Raw genomic sequence first — 18155 nt, forward strand, 5'->3', positions numbered from 1 at the left:
ACCAGGTAGTTCTTGCACCTCAAGTTTGGATTGGTACTAAGAATGTAATAATTAAAGGATAAAATATAGTATATCCCATCACTGTGAATTTTCAATATTTCAAGCTTTTGTTTTGTTTTGTTTTTGTGTGTGTGTGTGAGGAACATCAGCCCTGAGCTAACATCTGATGCCAGTCCTCCTCTTTTATTGCTAAGGAACGTTGGCCCTGAGCTAACATCCGTTCCCCGTCTTCCTCCACTTTATATGAGAGGCCGCCACAGCATGGCTTTGACAAGCGGTAGGTCGGTGCGCGCCCGGGATCCAAACCTGCGAACCCCGGGCCGCCAAGGCGGAGCGCTCTCACACTTGACCGCTTTTGCACTTAACCACTTGCACCACAGGGCTGGCCCCTTCAATAATATTTAAAGGGATCTTTCCTGCCAAACAACATTTGTGCCAAAAAGGCATCTGTTTATTTAAGAAATTTCCAAGTGTAGTGCGGTTTCTTCTTAGAGCTAGGTGCAGTTTGTCTGACTTAAGATCGTAAACTTGTAGGGGATGGCCCTGTAAATGTTAGGAAATAAATATTTGCAGTGGTTCTGAGTTGGAAGACTGCAAATAACTACTGGTATACCTTCTCTGTGTGTATGTGTATGCTTCTCAGGTTAAATACAGTTTTCAAAGCAGTTTTAAATTTGCTTATATTTTACATACCTTTTTTTTTTTTTAAATGAAGCACGGATGCCATAGAAAGTGGCAGCATGTAGAAATTTAAAAATAAGACCCGATTGAAACAGTTTGGGATATTCTCTTGTGCGTGTTGATTTATAGCCTGGCAGGACTCTTGGGGGGGTGTGTGCGTTTTGAATGCTATTGTAGAGCAGGCATGGAGCTCAAAACCTCCTGTCGTTGTTGCCCAGCATCCCGCAGTTCAAAGGCAGCCAGTTACATGGTGCTTGGCAGGAAGCCTCCCATTTTGTATATTTGTTGAGAGAAAAGAGAGAATGAGGTGTCTGTGTGGAGCATTTCATAATGAAGGAGGAACAGCCGGACTGCTGTAGACAGGTATTAAAAGTTTATCCCACTGGCCTCATGCTATATTTGCTACAGATGCATTCCCACGAGGCCTCCGGATTAAGAAAGCCCACTGTTGTGCTGCACAGCTGTTAAAATAGTTAATACTCTTCTTCCTCAACTATTATGGGAAATGCAGTATTTGGCTTTTGAGAACATGAACTTATAGTGCCTTTGGGGTCTTTGGGATCATTAACAGCTTAATTTCAGCAAATAGCAAAGGATGTTGGCTCTAGTAATTCATTTTTTAAAAAATGTTGCTAAAATATAAAATTTACATGTTAATCATTTTTAAGTGTATAGTTTAATGGCATTATGTACATTTAGATTGTTGCTCAGTCATCACCACCATCGTCTCCAGAACTTTTTCATCATCCCCAGGAGAAACTCTGTATCCATTAAACACTAACTCCCCATTCCTCTCTCCCCCTGCCCCTGTAACCTCTATTCTACTTTCTGTCACTTATGACTTTGCCTCTTCTGCGTGCCTCATATAAGTGAAATCATATAATATTTGTCCCTTGTGTCTGGTGGGTCTAGTAGTGCTTAAGTTGTATCTGAACAGCTTTTTTACCATATGCCATTTTCTTCTTGATCATAAAATAATTTAGTAGATAACTTTAGAATAGCAAAGCTCTAGGACAGAAGTTCGAAATGTTTTTGCCTTCAGGGGCCAGAAAGTAGTAACATGTAATATTTATAGAGCAGTTGCTACATATCAGGCACAGCTCTAAGCACTTTGCAGGTAATTTCCCCTCACACCAGTCCTAGGGGGTAAATACTATTAATACTCCAGTTTTGCAGATGGGAAACTGAGAGATGACTGACTTGCCTAAAATAACATGCCTGGTATGTGGCAGAGAGAAGATTTCAGCTAAGTAGTTTCTGCTCCAGAGCCCTGGCTGCTAAGAAGCTTGATTGTGCGCAGGTGGAGTGGGCAAAGGAAATCAGAATCCTGAGCCTGCGAGGGAGTGAGCTGATGGTAAATGGGAGCTGACCATCAGCCCCAGTGTTGGGGTTCATTAAGGCAGTAGTGGAGGTGGAGGTGCTGTTCAGCTACCGTAGGTCATTGCTGAGCGGAAATGTGGGCTCAATACTGCTGGCACTTTCAAATTTCCGAGAGAAGCTAGGACTGCTTGTATATGTATCACCGCTTGATTTCTAAGTGTTGGCAACCTAACTCAATTAAAAACAAAAACAAAGCACGTGGGTCAGGCAGAATATCTGTGGCCCACTAGTTTGAGACCTTTGCTCTGAAGGTTTCAGGATAACTTTTTTATTATCTAGGCCCCTCAACAGTTTTTACCCCTGGGACATTGGTCACTTGCCACTGTTTGGACCAGGAGGCCAGGTCTTGCTGATCTTTGCTTCCTTAACTCCAACTTTCATACAGCAATTTTCAGTAAATGTGAGCTGAGCGAGTGAGTCTTTACAGCCCTCATGATTTCTTCCCGCGTGCTGCCAAGAGTTCACCGAAAGTCTAATTTAAAACAAAATAAAGCCAGTCGATTTAGAGAGGCTCATACCCTTTCATGCAGAGCTTCATAATTTATTGTTTCATTTTGGGCTCCTTTGGTTTAACAATGCTGATTAAAATGAGACATCAAAGTGTTTTTTTCCCTCCTTCAGAGAGTTCTGCCAAAGAAATTCAAATATATGCTGGGTAGCTCGCTATAACGCGCACACACACCTGAACCGCCTTATTTTAGTAACAGTTGCTAGCATTTATGACATGCTTACCGCATGCCACCACTGTGTTAAGGATTTTACACGCCTTATTTCTTTTAATTCAGAGTCGATCAATTACAAATTTGTGGATTTAGATTGAATTTTAGAATTGGAAGAGTTTGAACACTTCTAATCCAATTTGCTGACTTTGCATATGAAGCTGGGTGGGGCCAACGAATTTAAGAGACTAGTCCAAGCTCGCACATCTCTTATATGGTGCGGCCGGAACCCTTTGGACACACACGTCTGTTGAGTGGTATAGACATAACCCTCTTGGCTACACACATGTGTTGTGTGGTGTAGCCAGTGTTTCCTTTTTTTCTGGCCTCCCGTCCAGTAGTCTTTTTCTAGACACCATAGTGCTTCTACTTTTATCTTTCCATCCTCTGTGGGGAAGCAGAGCTTCTTAAGTTAAAGTGTAATAATGTGTTATCACTCCTATAACAGCTTCAGAGCTATGGGTCATTACTAGGGTATTTGAAATGGTTTGCTGGTACAGGTGTGGTTTTGGATCATCTATTGTGCCTTTGAGAGATGCCTGGAGTCTGGAGTTACTGGAGGCTAAGAGACCTAAGTCCTTACCTCATTAGCACAGGACCCTAAACTAAAAGATCTGATTATCTTACAGATAATACTAAAATTCAGAATGTAAGGAGAATGTTTAACTTAAAACAGGTAATTTGCATATGAATTATATAGTAATCATCACATTCATCTAATATTTGACCCTTTGCCCACACTTCGGTAGATATCAGTAGTTTTTAAATCCCTGTTTGAAGCTGGAGGGTAGGGTTTGGACCCTTTTCTCATTCAACTGAAAGTCATTAAGGCTTTTCTTTTTAAAAAAGTTATTTTTCCAATAACAAAAGTAATCTATGCTTCCGGTACAATTTTGTTGCTGTTGTTCTTTGGTCAGGAAGATTGGCCCTGAGCTAACATCTGTGCCAGTCTTCTTCTATTTTGTATGTGGGCCGCTGCCACAGTGGTGCCTAGGTCCGAGATGAGGACCCAAACCAACGACTGCAGGCCGCCGAGGTGGAGCAAGTGAACTTAACCATTGTGCCACCAGGCCAGCCTCTGGTACAATTTTTTAAAAAAACCCAGAAAAGTAATTTTACTGTTCAGAAGTGTACTGCAGACATTTAAAATAAAATAGTAAATTTAATTTTATTTAAATTGAACAGAATACAACTGGAATTAAAACTGAAGGGATTGCTGAACTTGTGTTTTTTCAAATTTAATGTCTCCCACACATACCCAAAGAAGGTTGCTCTAAAGTTAAAAAAAAAAGTACCTGAAAAATATTGACAAGCCAGCACAAGAATCCAGATTACTGTGACTTCAGAGTTCCTGTCTTTTCTACTTTACCATATTGTCCACATGTAAGAGAAAGATAAACAATACAGAGTTCATATAATTAATGGTTAGAGTATGCGATACAGGCTGTAAGTCAGAATTTGAGGAGGGCACTTATTAAACCTTAAAACAACTGAAAAATTTTCCTAGAGAAATTAATAGATCAATATCTTTTTTCATAATTTCAAATTTTTTTATTTTTGTGAGGAAGATTGGCTCTGAGCTAAGATTTGTTGCCAATCTTCCTCTACTTTGTATGTGGGACGCCTTCACAGCATGGCTTGATAAGCAGTGTGTAGGTCTGCACCTGGGATGCACACCCGTGAACCCTGGGCTGCCAAAGTGGAGCACACGAACTTAACCACTACTCCATGGGGCTGGCCCAATTGTACAAGAAAAGAGTTCTGCTGCTTAAAAATAGGTTTTAAAATCTTGGAAATACATTATTTTACTGCTCACAACAGCCTTTGGAGGTATTCCTACTTTGATCAGTAAAGACTTGAAAGGAATGGAGGGGAAGTGACATGACTCCCTTGAGGTGACACCACTTGTCAGGAGAGTGGCTAGAATACCACCCTTTCTCAGCTGGTGCTCTTAGTGGTCTGTTACTCAGGCAGGAGATGTAGGTATTGCACAAGTACAATTGCGTATCGCCTGACAATCTTGTTATCCTGAATACAGTTGCAATTTTGGAATTAAGCAGAAAAGCCCTCTGAGCAGTCCAGAATAGATAGTTCATATGTGTTATATGCACCTTTCTCCTGAGTTTGTGCCCAGGGTCTTGTCTTCTTTGTCTGAAGGCCATTTGAATTGTGAACGTTGATGTGTGTTCAGGGGTTCTATCCATAAGAAATGACAGAATCTGGAAATTAGAAGTGGAGGCCGGCTGTAGAAGTCTGCATGCTTGACTGTGTAAGGACATTAGCTTGGGAAGAACACGTGCTGTGCAGCCTGACGGGCCTTCCTAAGGTCCCTTGGCAGGAACTAACTAGGTTTTTGTGACAACTCCAGGCTAGGTCTTGTTAAATCCTCCAGTATTTATCAGGTGCATGCTATGTACCAGGCCCTGGGCATATGATGAAAAAAAAGTTAGGGTCCCTTACTTACTCACAGTCTAGGAGGGCAGATGGTTTCATATGCAAATACAAGACAGTGTAATAAGGGGTACATAGTAGCGATGAATGGGATATAGTAGGAGCACAGGGGAAATTGAGACCTCTACTCTGGAGTGAATGGAAGGTGGCAGGGTCTTGGGGAGTGAATAGGAGTTGTCCAGGTCGGGTAAAAGGACATTCCAGGTAGGGAGAGATCTTTGTATGCTAATAAGGTACCTGAAATCTGGGGATTAAATGTTAGAGACAATTTTACTCCAAATGGGTAACCTGGGGCTTTTAAAAGTCATTATAGAAATTACCAAAAACATACAAGTAGTGAGGCCTATAGTGAACCTCTATATACTGATCAACCACCATCACCAATATTAACATTTTGCCAATCTTGTTTAATTACCCTGCATTGTTTTTTTTATGTGGTTAGAGCATTTTAAAGCAAATTCCAAACATTATGTAATTTGACTTGTAAAGAGTTCAGTATGCATCTCTTACTGATAAGAAAAGATCCCCCCCCCTTCCGTTATCACACAATAAAGTAAGGATAATTCCCTAATACCCGTCCTATACCAGTCCATATGCAGATGGCCCCAGTTCACACAGCTTTTATACTTAAAAGGAGTGGTTTCATTACCTACAAGATTCATTTATTTAGCATACCTAATTTTTCAGGGATGTTGGATAAATGGGACCTTACTCTAATACTATACTTTTATTCCTTTCTTTGGAAATGTTATACAATTTATCTGGTCTTATTTCTGATCGTTTTAACTCAGACTGATCCTGAGGGAGGGCTGTGCTTTATACTTTTTTTTTTTTTTTTTTTGGTGAGGAAGATCGGCCCTGAGCTAACATCCATGCTAATCCTCCTCTTTTTGCTGAGGAAGACCAGCTCTGAGCTAACATCTATTGCCAATCCTCCTCCTTTTTTTTTTCCCCCCAAAGCCCCAGTAGATAGTTGTATGTCATAGTTGCACATCCTTCTAGTTGCTGTATGTGGGACGCGGCCTCAGCATGGCCGGAGAAGCAGTGCGTCGGTGCGTGCCCGGGGTTTGAACCCGGGCCGCCAGTAGCAGAGCGCGCTCACTTAACCGCTAAGCCACGGGGCTGGCCCTATAACTTTTTATATTACTTATTTGTCGTATAGCGAGGCCTTGTCTGGGATTTGGAAAATATTCAAACTCAAGAGGGCTAGATTATAAATGGCTTAAGGTACTCTGACCAGTTGCTTTGTTTTGCTTCAGTGCTTAGCTCTCAGTGTTTAGTTCAAGAGTTGCAAGTGTGGAGTTCATTCTACATACTACTACCCCTGCAGCCTTGCACCCTCTTTCCTTGCATGCCTTCTTGGCTTGGACCAGCTCAGTATCAGTGCTCAGATGCCAGGCTTGTTTTAGTCTCCACAGGCTCAGCTTGATCCTTCAAGGGTTGGCGTAAATTGCCCTCCTTTTTGATGCTTTCTTCAAGTGCTTCAGCCTTCTTTGGCTCCCTGTTCCCTCTCCGTTCCTCCTACCCTGCACTTTAGCCCTGAGTTATATATTAATCTATATTGTTTACACTTGTCTTGCATGCAGGCAATATGAAGCAGTAGAAGGGATAGGAGCTTTGAAGCCAGCATAATCTGAATTGCTGCACCTGTTTCCACATTTTTTTATTGTGGTAAACACACACACATGTAACATGAGATCTACCTCCTTAACAAATTTTAAGTGTACACTACAGTACTGTTGACTATAAGCACAATGCAGTACAGCGGATCTCCAGAATTTTTTTTATCTTGCGTGACTGAAACTTTATACCCATTAAACAATATCTCCCCATTTCCCCCTCCCCTCAGCCCCTGGCAGCCACCATTCTACTTTCTGCTTCTGTGAGTTTGACTACTTTAGATATCTCATGTGTTGGAATCATGTAGTATTTGGCCTTCTGTGACTGGCTTATTTCACTTAGCATAATGTCCTCAAGTTTCATCCATGTTGTAGCATGGGACAGGATTTCCTTCCTTTTTAAGGCTGAGTAATATTCCATTGTATGTATGTACCCATTTTCTTTATCCATTCATCTGTCAAAGGACATTTAGGTTGCTTCTACATCTTAGCTATATGAATAAGGCTGCAGTGAACATAGAAGTGCAAATATCTCTTTCAGTTCTTTGGCTAAATACCTAGAAGTGGGATTGCTGGATCATATGCCTTTTTTTTTTTTAGGTTTGTAATATAGAACTCATGCTCCACGTAATGCATGGTATATAGTGGGTCCTCGCCTGTCTAGACTCATTGGGCAGCCGGTATATTCGCTGTGCTTTATCATAGGTAGTTAGTACTTCTTGCTTTACTAATGCCTTACTGTTTTTGACAGTGTGTTCAATAACTTTGAGAATTATTTTGGAGAGAAGCCATCATTTTCCCAAAGAAACAAAAACAAAAAAACCAAATTTTAATTCACTGGTCACTCACAGCAGCTGTGTCACTGAGAAAGTGTTGACACTGCTTCTGGTTTTTAAATGACTGTGTCTTATTCTTTCCCAGGACTGAAAAAATTGCAAGGTTGGAATTTTCGGGATTCCAACCAAAGATATAAACCAAAAGATATAAAGCCAAAGGGGAAAGTCTTTCTACAAAATAGTGGTAGAAAGCAGAAAAAGCTAGAATTCTGTAGAAAATGATAGGTATTGCAAAAATAAGCTTTGGCCAGAAAATGAAGGTTGCTGTTTTTTTTTTTTTCCGGTGAAGAAGATCAGCCCTGAGCTAACATCCATGCCAATCCTCCTCTTTTTGCTGAGGAAAACTGGCCCTGGGCTAACATCTGTGCCCATCTTCCTCCACTTATATGGGATGCCGCCACAGCATGGCCTGACAAGGGGTGCCTTGGTGTGTACCCGGGATCCGAACCCAGGCTGCCAGCAGCAGAGCGCACGCACTTAACCCCTACGCCACAGAGCCGGCCCCAAGGTTGCTGTTTTTTATGTTATTTTGAAGTGGAAGACAGTTTAGTGAGCTAGAGTTTTTAATGTCTGATTTTAATGTTTTTTTAAGTATAGTAATAAAGATATACATATAAATTTTGCTTCATTAATAGGGTTTTAGAAGATGACTTGATTTTCTAGGGGAGAAGAAATATCTAGTCATTTTCTTATTTGTGATTTCAGTAACCATTAGTGTTAGCTGTGAAATGGTTTATAAGAAGCCCTCTGGGCCGGCCCTGTGGCTTAGCGGTTAAGTGCGCACGCTCCACTACTGGTGGCCCGGGTTCGGATCCCGGGCGCGCACCGACACACCGCTTCTCCGGCCATGCTGAGGCCGCATCCCACATACAGCAACTAGAAGGATGTGCAACTATGACATACAACTATCTACTGGGGCTTTGGGGGAAAAAAAGGAGGAGGATTGGCAATAGATGTTAGCTCAGAGCCGGTCTTCCTCAGCAAAAAGAGGAGGATTAGCACGGATGTTAGCTTAGGGCTGATCTTCCTCACAAAAAAAAAAAAAGAAGAAGCCCTCTGACTCCCCTCCACTCAGGGAAGACACATTCCCAGGCTTTTCTCTGATTTTCCTCAGGTTTCACGTTAGAACTAGTAAACGAGGATACCATGACTTCAGCGTACCCACGGTCAACATGGGTGTGTTGAATTCTCCGGGAAAAGATATATCCTATTTTCTCTTGCTTTGTTGATGTTTTGTTGCTGAGGTTTTAATTTCTTTTTTTTTTTAATTTTATTAACTTATTTTTTCCCCCCCAAAACCCCAGTAGATAGTTGTATGTCATAGCTGCACATCCTTCTAGTTGCTGTATGTGGGACGCGGCCTCAGCATGGCCGGAGAAGCGGTGTGTCGGTGCCCGGGATCCGAACCCTGGCTGCCAGCAGCAGAGCGTGTGCACTTAACCCCTAAGCCACGGGGCTGGCCCTGAGGTTTTAATTTCTGATAGGTTAAGATCCAGATCTTGTGACTTATTTATGTTCTGGGCAGAGGACCCTCAGCTTTTTGTGAACTGAGTCATTTCCTAGTGAGGTCCAGTGGGCTGGAACTCCCCGCCCAGGGGTGGGGGTCATGTGGTGGGGGCAGCAGACCTGGCGTTTGCAGCTGGGAGGAAGTCCAGTGTGCCAGGAGGAAAGAACAGGGGTCTTCAGTGCTAGTGGCCTGGCAAATGGCGTCTGGAGCGGCCTAGGGCATCAGAGTAGCCTGACATGGGCACCCCTGTTCCCTGACTAGCTGCGGCCCTGTGGGTTCAGAGTAGACCTCAGTCCCCTGGAGGACTGCCAAGAGCAAAGAGTGCCTCCCCCTCCAGGGACTTGCAGGTTATCGAGAGAGGGGCTCAGGCTCAGTTATCAGAACTGAGCTACAGGGTGAGTTAGGCCTGTGGAATGCAGGAGAAAGAAGCCTTGTTATTAGACACAGGGTCAGGGCCGGTTAAGCAGCAAGAGCAACTTGGCTCGAGCTGTTTAAATTTCTATTCTAGAAATTTCTGCTGGATTGAGCCAGCAAGGGGAGGCTAGGGGCAAGGGTCAAGAGGCTTCAGCTGTGGGGAAGGAAGGGCTATAGAAGCTGAAAACAGCAGGCCAGGCCTGGAGGCCTCAACCTAAAGAGAGAGGTTTTCAGTTCCCTGGTAGGTCATTGTAGCCCGTTTATATATGAATGGTCTTAAGAGTATAAGTTGCATATTCAACAGTGAGCTTGAAACAAGACTGAGAACTACAAATTTTATGAATCTGGAAATAGATTTAGTTTTTAACTCAGTTGAGATAAAAAATTTCTTGAATCAAGTGTAAATCATAACCTTATAGAATTACCAGTTAAATTAATGAAAAACTCTCTTTACTAAACCCGAAGCAAATCAGTACTTTTGAATGCTATTATTTATTAAGACATAAAAATATGAAGTTAGTAATCAGATCTGAGTAGATGAGTGATTGAAGCTATTTGAGGTTAGGTTGCTTTAGATGAAGGAAAAACCTACCATTTGTGGTTCAGATAGGCACATGCAGTGGTGCTGAATTTATTCCTTGGCTCTATGTCCCATGCAGATTAGATTCCAAGATAAGCCCAAGTTTGTCCCATTGATCACAGAATCCTAACATTTAAACCTATTTTTCTGGGCCGGCCCCGTGGCTTAGCGGTTAAGTGTGTGTGCTCCGCTGTTGGCAGCCCGGGTTCGGATCCCGGGTGCGCACTGACGCACCGCTTCTCTGGCCATGCTGAGGCCGTGTCCCACATACAGAAACTAGAAGGATGTGCAGCTATGATATACAACTATCTACTGGGGCTTTGGGGGAAAAAATAAATAAATAAAAATTATAAACCTATTTTTTTTTTTTAACTCCATAAGAAAGCAGGAAAATCAATACCTTTAAAGACTATAGAAATGCTTGGGCTATTTTAAAACACTCTCATTTAAATGCCTCCTTCCTTAAGATCATCTGGCCTAAGACTTCTAGACAGATTGAGCTGGCAAAGGGCCAGCAGGCATCAGCTGCACATGTGGAGGTGGGAGCATGGTGTCCCTACAAAGGTGCAGTCCCTCTGCTCAAGGAAGTTTATAATCTGGTGAGGAGCTTTATTCAAAATACCACAAGAAAAGGTAGATGAGAAGTGATGTGTGTGGGGTGAGTATGGGAGTAGCCAGACGGAAGGTTCCCGATCAGAAAGGCAATGCTGAGGGTTTGAAAGTGTGTCCCGGTGTTGAGTGGTATGGAGACCACATAGAGACAGTGCATTGCCGTCGGATACAGTGCCCATTCCTATCTTTGAGAACACTTAGGTCTTAGGGACTGAGGTTGGCCATCTCTCCTGGATGTAGTGGCTGGAGACCCACTGAAAGTGAAATAACCTTTTCTTACTGCCCGGGGTCATCTTTCAGAGCCACTAATTGTGCTGTTTTGAAATGCTTTGTTTTGGTTCCTTGGACACTTTCGGGGATTGAAAGGCTATTTAAACTCTAACAGGCTGTAATCTACTGTTTGGGATTTTATAAATGGTCTCCTGTCTGTCATAGCTTCTCAGGGCTGTCATTGTGCCTTGATCTAGCAGCCGCCCTCCACCCTCTTCATTTACGGTGACCTGGGAAACCAAATATTTCCCTCCTGTTTGAGTTGTATCTAAAAGGAGAGTAAAATAGCTCTGGGGGAGAGCCTGGGAAAGACATGTTGGATAGAAGTGGGAAAAGGTTTGGAAGTTTTTATCTGAATTGTGCGTGAATTTAGTCGCAGATTTTGGCAGCTGCAAAGACTACATAAGTCTTGGTTTCTGGCTGTTTGCTGGATAGTTGAGGTTGCTAGCTTATGACTTCTGTCTTTCCAACCCTTTTCCCCACTAGTATGTAAATCTTTTCTCCCACCCTTGCCTGAATCAGTTTTGTTATGGAAAGGAGAGAATCACAGTTTTCTCAGGGAAAATGAGAAGAAGGTGAATGAAGAAAAACCCTGGGCTGAGGCAAAGGCTTGGTCAACCACTATTCTTGAAACGTAAGATGTACTGAGCCTGTGGAAGATAGAGTGATGAGGCAGACCTTGCCTTCAAGAAGCTTAATGTTTAGCTGGGAGAGAGAACTAACAGACCTGAAGCCCTCAACTGAAAGTGGTAGAGAAGTTTTACATCAGGTGTGAGTTCAGAGAGGAGTGACTTGAGTCAGGAACTTTGAGCCGACAGTGCTGGGATCCAAGGTGGTATTTGAGTAAGTGGCTGTGCAGCATGCATTGCAGAGAGGAGGTGCACTGGGAGACCAAGGAGGAGGGTGAGTTGATGAAACCCCAGTTAGGAAGTGGCAGAGGCTATGGAGAGATTTAGCACATCTGATAAATCTGTTTCAGTGGAGGCATTGGTGAGGGTTTGTGACTGGTTCACAGACTGTTGTGTCTGTGTGGTTGATTACAGTGCAGACAGGCTCTACTGCAGATATTATGATTCCCTTCTTATGTAGTCTGGGGTGGTGTCCAGGCATGATCTGGGTCATTCTGGTACAAATGGCCTGCGGGACACACTCTGGGAAACATTGGTAAAGCATGACTAAGACAAAGCTGATTAATTCCTCCGTGAGAGAAATTGAGAAGGAGGCATCCAAGCTGGAGAGCCTGAGTTTTGTCACTATTACAGAAGGACAGGCAGAGATCAGGTAGCCCTAAGAATTAAGGAATATGGAAGTGAGAACAGAACCAGCTCCTCAGCTGGAGACAGTGTTCCTGCGGTCCTCACACTTCACCAGGTACCCAGGGTCTCTTTCTTACCCAGTCGCTGTTACATCTGAGAACATCATGATGCTAATTGAGATCAAGTTCGGGTTCATACCTCGTGTGAGCCAGCTAGTTTTATACCAAGGAAAGCTCTGTTCTTTGGGCACTGTAACTCTGGGCAGTTGTCCTATAATGAGTGTGCTTTGTCAGATTTGGTGAGCAAGAAAATATGGATCATCAGTAAAAAACAAAATAAAACCCTGTTAGTACTGTTATTAGAGGAACCAGGAGAAATCATAGTGGTCACCACAGTTTAGTAGTTTCTTCACATATGAAAACCATCATATTATGTCACTTCTCACATAGTAAACACTTAATATAAGGATGTTCTTTACAGATGAGCTTTGAATTGTTAACTCTTGCCAACTTGACGGCAGGTGCCTTCTAGGGCTTACTTAGGGAACGACCCAGTCTGTCTCCACTCTTGTCTTCTCCCTCGGGGAGCCTGTACCTCCAGGCCACACCTTGTATCCACACTAGTGATCATCACCTGCAAGTTGTTATTCACTTCATGTTCCTCCAGCTCTCTCCCTGGTCCATTTGTGTTTCTCCTCCCACCTCTTTTTTTAAGCCTAAATATTTCCTGCCTCCCCTCCCCCACTTGAGAAGACAAAAGAAAACACCCTGGAAATAGGTTGGGGGTAGTGGTTCCTGTCTGGCTATGCATGAGGATCAGCTGGTCAACTTTAAAAAGTACCATTTGGGCCGGCCCCGTGGCTTAGCGGTTAAGTGCGCGCGCTCTGATGCTGGCGGCCCGGGTTCGGATCCCCGGGGGCGCCCCGAGGCACCGCTTCTCCCTCCAACGCGAGGCCGAGTCCCACGTACAGCAACTGGAAGGATGTGAACCTATGACGTACAACTATCTACTGGGGCTTTGGGGGGAAAAACTGAATAAATAAAATCTTTAAAAAGTACCATTTGGGCCCCATCCCCAGAGATTCTATTTTAATTCTTCTGGGCGTCAGAATTTTTAAAGCTCCCCCGGGGAGATTCTGATGGGTGGTTAGGATGGAAAACTACTTCAGTGTAGCTGATTGATGTAACACTACAAGCAGTACACCCATTTCAAGGAAAATGGAAGCTGCAAGATTTGAAATGGAAATAGGTATCGTTAAATAATGCCTTTTGCCGCTCAAGTCCCAAATGCACACCGAGTTCCAGAATTCTTGTTCCTGTCTTGCTCCGTTATTTAAGCCTGCTTTCTATTAAGCACCAGCATTCAAAATGAAACAAAACAAAAACAAGAGCTTTATTTTATTTGCTGTAGGATTTCTGTGGTATTGTTTTCCACTCTGTCCCCGCAGTTCAATGTGACCTGAGCCTCCTTGTAAACTCACAGATTCAGTGGGTTGTGACAGAGTAGCCTTCACCACGCTGTTTAACCTCCCTGGGCCTCACTTTCTAGTGGAGCAGTATTCAATCCTGCAGAACCCTGTAACCCAGAGGATTTGGCTGTCACATGGCATCTATGGTCACATGCTTCAGTCCATGAACACATACAGTAGTCTTTGTTTTGTGGTCTGAGGAGGCCCAGTGTTAGGTTTTTAGGAGGCTACTTGGGAGAAAAATAAAAATTTTTTTGATGAATACTTACTTCTTTTGGATAAACAACTTTGAAGTCTCTCTGTTCATCCTTGAAAGAGAGTGATGACCAAGAGGTAAATGCTAATAATACTCTTCAAAAGCATTTTAAGGTTTTTTTTTAAGGAGCCAGTTGGAAATTAGATCTGAAAATAAAAAGCTAGTGATGGGCAATTGAAGGTCATCATTCAGCTAGTCTCTAAACTCTTTTGTTTTAGGTTTTATAAAAATTCTTCAACAAATGTACTTTGTCGTCTTTTGCATTTTACACGAGACTATTTTGTGGTGTAATGCTTCTTTTTCAAAATCTTCTTGGGCCCACATTTTGGATTGTGTGTTGAAAGGCCTTTGAATGGAGGAATGACAAAACAAAAAAAGTTCCATTTTTTTGTTAATTTAAAATTGATCCTGAAGGACAAAAACGTGAAAACTCGAGGCATAGTTTCTCTCCTGAGTCCAGTCGGTGAATAATCTAACTGTAGTTATAAGTCACTTCTCAAACACCACTCACAGTTCCTCTGGCCTCGTTGACCTCCCTTTTTCCTTTCTGTAATTACTGAATATGGCCCTTAAAACCCATGTAGGACCGAATGCAGCATCTAAGCTCTGTGATCTCATCACCACAAAAACAGGCTGTAGGGACAGTCCTTCTCACAGGAAGCCACCTCCCCTTGGAACGTCTGTAACTCTGTAATTTATAGTGGTGCCTTTGTAGTCTTAAACTCAGAAAGGACTTTCCCCCCTGCCTTTAGTGTAACAAATGGATCGCTCTAGGTGGAGAAGAGGCTACAGAGCAAGTATGTGTGTGCATAACCTGTTATAGATCTAATTTTAAGGGTGCATGCACGTCCGTGGGTCCTCTGGGCAGAGGGTCTGACTGACAGTGGGCATGTTGTGGGTTGTGATGGATATACTTTTATACTTGTCTGTCGGTTGTGGTTGGGACAATGAGAAGCCTGCCTTTTCTGCCGAGGTGCGCTTTATGAAAGGAACTTGGCTGAAGTACTTGCAGCAGCTGCGAGATGGAGCCTTCCCTGCCTGCCAGAGCCCTCTGCAAAGAGGCAGGTGATCCTTTTTATGAGCCAATAATAGGAGGATGTCTCAGATATTTGAGCTACTGTTCACCAGGTGGTGCTGTCCTGCAGTGAATGCTTAAATACTTCCCAGTGAGGTCAGCAACCTGGTGAAGGAAAAACCTGGGGTGCTCGGAAGCCTTGGCAGCATTTGTGGGCTGCTGCTGAATATGAGATGAGGCCTTTTTGAGGAAACATTAAACATTTGACCCGAGGTGACCACCTGGTCCGTGTAGGTTCTCCTCCGTGTTCTGCTTGAGTGAGATCTCAGCTTTCTCTGAAGTAGGGGGAGACTGAACCTGTCCCTTGCATCGGTCTCTAGTTTCCTCCCAGAGAAAAGCTCCTGGGCTCCGTTCTCATCTTTCAAATCCTGGTGGGTAATGGGGGGCATGTCTTCTGTAGCTCCTCATTAAACAGACTTAAAGGGGAGAAAAGGCCTCCACCCAGCCTTTGCATGCACAAACCTATTAGTACTCCGGTGCCCTGCCACAGTGGTTTGGTTGGCCCAAACATGACCACACACCACTCCCTCCTTTTTGGCAATGAAGGCCAGCAGTATTGCTGTGAGGAGGGGATCGACTTGGGTGAGAGCCTGGTTGTCAGTGTGTTTGAGCATGGATAGCGCCCTTGAGAAAGAACATTTTCCAGGATCACTGTAGCAGTAAGAAGAAAACTTCCCAGGGAAATAGACTCTGAGTCAGTCATGGGAAACCTCTTGTTGGAATCCTTCAATCAGCAGACATGCATTGAGCATCTGCCCCTACTTGTGATAAGAGCAGAGGGTGGTGTAGGGATGGCAGGTAAGACCAGCACTTGAGAAACCTGTCGGAGGGGAGGTCAAGGCAGAAGGAAGCAAATGCTAGAACACAGGTCCCAGCAGGGTATTCTGAGTGCAGAGGAAGGACTGGGGAGATTCCATGGGGGTGGGGCGCGGCATGCAGGTAATATTTGAGCTATGCATGGAGGACGACTAATTTCCAGAGTGGGAGAGTGGTGTTTCAAGATGAGGGACCAGGGAGAGCAAAAGTGTGAAAGTGGGCAGTGTGCTCGGAAAGGGTGAGTTGTGTAGAGAGCTGGGACCTGTGAGGAGTGAGGTAGGAAGTATGGGAAGGAGGTTTTCTGGAGAACTTCAGCACCCTAAGGGTTTTAGAGAGGTTCTTGGCTCCTTGTCTTGAACCTTTGAAACATTTCATTGTGTATTGGGCTGCAAACCCATTTGTATCACTTAATGAGAAAACCTGAGGTCTCGGAGGTAAATGGGACCCTTCCAGAGCCGTGCTCAAGATAAGGGGCTTTCAGTAAATATCCCTGTTCAGCTTGAACAGAGGGTGTCAGAAGGAATGAGTTCTCTTGGGTTTGCTGAGTTCTCCTGGGTTAAGAGCATGTACATGCTAATGTCTCTTTCCTCTCCATTATGGCTTTGTTGGGATTTTTAGGGAGGTCGTAGCTAGTTTTATAAAACTCGGTGCTTCTTGTCTCATAGGACTACTGTGCTAACAGGTTTTCTTTTTTCCACTTCTCTTTCCAGCTTTCTGTGGTCGACTTGTCCGGAGGAACAAGGTGCCCCCTGAGTGAGACAGCTCTTCTCTGTTGCAAAAAAGTGGAGTCTGGGGTGAGGCGAGGTGAGTGAGACCCAGGAGAAACCCATACCCTGACAGAGCAAGTTTTCCAAAATAAGTTACTTTCTGAAAATTCTGAGGGCTTTGAAAGTAAATCAGGCTTTTATTCAAACAAATTTAAGGATAATTTAAAAAATATTAGTCTTAGTTACTATGTTAAAGCACTCATTAATAATATGGATGCTTTAGTACGTTGTTTCAAAACTTTTGTAATTTTACTTAGTTGTGCCTATTTCAGAGTTTTTTGTTCTCTTAATGGTGTCTAGCACAGTACTTTTCCACTGAAAACATTGAATATTTGTTGAGTGGATGGCTTAATATCTTGGTTTACAGTTTGCATACATAGAACTGATAACTTCTTAGATTTTTAATAATGTCAGACCGGCTGTCTATTCTTTATCATTGTCGTTCTCCTGTTCCCCATTCCCCATGTAACACTTTGTGAAGTTGAATTACAAACCTCTCTTTAGCTACCGGGAGACAAAGGGAGCGTTTAATACCTGCCTTGCTTACCTGCTTTTCCTAGGGTGGTTTTTTTAGGGTCATGCCAGTTAGAACTGGCTCAGGTTCTGTCTCCTGCCTGTTCTACAGACTGTCTTGTTAGTTTATTCAGAGTTGTGTCGTTCCCGTCCCTCACATTTCAAGGAGGATTTTCTAGTTGTGGCTTTAGGAACTTTAGGAAAGTTGCTCAACTTCTCCTGTGCTATGGTTTTCCTGTACTGCAGTCTTACATGTAAATTGTGAAACAAAAATACCTACTTCAAGGGGTTGGGTGAGGCTGGAGGCTCCTGAAGGGTAAGATTTTTGTTCTATTCATCTTTTTATTTGCATTCCCTATCTCCAATGTGTAGCATGTAGTTAGGACTCAAATATTTCTTCTTTCCCTTAAGAAGAGAGAGAATTGGCTGGGAGCGAAGCACTGCCAGTCCCATCGTTAAGTGAGCACATCTGGGAGGACTGTTCTTACTTATGCTCGGCTGCTCACAGTTGAGGCAGTGGAGCAGGAATTCCCAGGAGGGCCTGGACAGAATGGTTGACTGGGGCCGCTGAAGACTCCACCCTGGATCCCTTCTCTGTGTGTGTTGGAAATGCTCCTCCGTAGGAGATGGAGGTCAAGGTTAAAGCTGCTTTCAAACTTCCAAATTCTTGAAACATCCATGTGATGTACAGGTGCACTCTGCTGTCTGTCCACCGTGGCTTGCTAGCAGGATTTCATATTCTGCACTCACCCCTCCTGCCATGCCTTGCTCATCCATGAAGAACAGTGTGGCCGCATTTCCCCCCAAGCTTTGAGGGATTCTTCCAAAGGCAATGCTTCTCCACAGGAGCATAGCAGAGAAGTGCACATCAGATTCTCCCATGAAGCTTTTAAAATTAGGATATTGAGACTCACCCCAGGTGTGCCAAGCTAGAA

General features: G+C 43.5%; 1 protein-coding gene across 10 annotated transcripts in view; it reads left to right on the top strand.

The window, feature by feature from the left end:
• TANC1 (tetratricopeptide repeat, ankyrin repeat and coiled-coil containing 1) overlaps window positions 1-18155 on the top strand; it is a 230335-nt gene that overhangs the window by 38233 nt on the left and 173947 nt on the right. For 9 of the 10 annotated variants that reach the window (XM_087435249.1, XM_014785939.2, XM_014785940.2 and 6 more), the window contains exon 2: window positions 16651-16744. The exons of the other annotated variant lie outside the window; for it this stretch is intronic. The gene's annotated coding sequence lies outside the window, so the exon portion shown is untranslated. The remainder of the gene's footprint in view (window positions 1-16650; window positions 16745-18155) is intronic. 10 annotated transcript variants of the gene reach the window in all.

The sequence above is a fragment of the Ceratotherium simum genome, chromosome 9, assembly GCF_057802395.1.
Source record: "Ceratotherium simum simum isolate JZ-2026a chromosome 9, ASM5780239v1, whole genome shotgun sequence".
NCBI classification, from domain to species: Eukaryota; Metazoa; Chordata; class Mammalia; order Perissodactyla; family Rhinocerotidae; genus Ceratotherium; species Ceratotherium simum.